Source organism: Schistocerca serialis, chromosome 2 (genome assembly GCF_023864345.2).
Source record: "Schistocerca serialis cubense isolate TAMUIC-IGC-003099 chromosome 2, iqSchSeri2.2, whole genome shotgun sequence".
Lineage (NCBI taxonomy): Eukaryota > Metazoa > Arthropoda > Insecta > Orthoptera > Acrididae > Schistocerca > Schistocerca serialis.
The window spans coordinates 54,188,726-54,190,116 of NC_064639.1; the positions used below are offsets into that span (position 1 = coordinate 54,188,726).

Consider the following 1,391-nt stretch of genomic DNA (forward strand, 5'->3'; position numbering starts at 1 on the left):
ACAGTGGGGAAGAAAGGGGGGAGAGGAATCCCTGCCATAGATGCTAGGGAGGGAGTTCTTGCCCAAATGGCTCACACTAAAGACAGAAAATTTAGAAGTGGAGGTCAAACCCCTAGGGGGGGGGGGGGGGGGGGATGAGAAACACCAAAAAGATGAAACAACAGGCAACATGAAAAATGCCTCAAGGAATACAGAGAACCAGGTGGATAGCCAGGGAGGAACCAGGATGAAGAGGGTGGGATACGGTGAAGGAAATGCTGTCCGGGAAGGAAGACTGGCCTGCAGTACCTCAGGGTCTTGTGTGCACCATGCGAAAACTCAAGAAAGAACCACAAGACCTCTAGGGGGCCTGACACCCTTGTTCCTTGTGGTCAATTCGAGAAAAGGTGTTCCAGATTAGCAACAGGGTGATATACAGGTCAATTGGAAGTTGTGAGGAACTTACATGCCTAATGCACCATGTGGAGTAACTGTCGGATTGTAAGTGGTGGTTCACCAACCTGCGGTAACTTTCAGGTAGGAAGGCCACGCTGATCCATACAATGTGCACCCTAGGCGGAGGAGGAGGATGTTAGTGTTTAACGTCCCGTCGACAACGAGGTCATTAGAGACGGAGCGCAAGCTCGGGTTAGGGAAGGATGGGGAAGGAAATCGGCCGTGCCCTTTCAAAGGAACCATCCCGGCATTTGCCTGAAACGATTTAGGGAAATCACGGAAAACCTAAATCAGGATGGCTGGAGACGGGATTGAACCGTCGTCCTCCCGAATGCGAGTCCAGTGTGCTAACCACTGCACCACCTCGCTCGGTACACCCTAGGCCTAGCTGCAAATGCACAAAAGCTCTATAAAACTGGGGAAGATGCACCTTTTCCTCTCCTCAATCCCTGTGGCTAAAACACTATGTTATTCAGTGCCTTCTTGATTCTGGCTTTCAAGTCTCGCAGGTGTGCTAACCGTGACAATTTGGAGTAAAAAATGAGGCCCAGAAACCTCACTGAACCTTTAAAATATAGACATGTATCTCTCATATGCAAGTCAGATAAATTATAAATATGATGAGAATGATTAAAATGAAAACACACACATTCACACACACACACACACACACACACACACACACACACGCACACACACACTTGAGTGTAGAAAACTGAAAATCCATCTTTGCAGCCCACTCAGCCCACTCTAAACCCTGCACTGTAAGTTGGAACTAATGAATTGCTGTTGCAGTGCTGGAGGAGGGATAGAAAACTGCAAAATCATCCACAAATAAAGAGGATTGAATATCACTTTACCACACATGTGATACTGTTTATGGCTATGGAAAAGAGGGTAATACTTAAAACACTTCCCTGAGGGGCACCATTCTCCTGCTCAAAATGATCCGACAA

At 47.4% G+C, this 1,391-nt stretch overlaps 1 non-coding gene across 1 annotated transcript; it reads right to left on the minus strand.

The window, feature by feature from the left end:
* Positions 1-731: 731 nt before the first annotated feature.
* Trnaa-cgc (transfer RNA alanine (anticodon CGC)) lies at positions 732-804 on the minus strand. The gene has a single exon. It is a non-coding gene; the product is annotated as a tRNA-Ala (tRNA).
* Between the last annotated feature and the right edge of the window lie 587 nt (positions 805-1,391).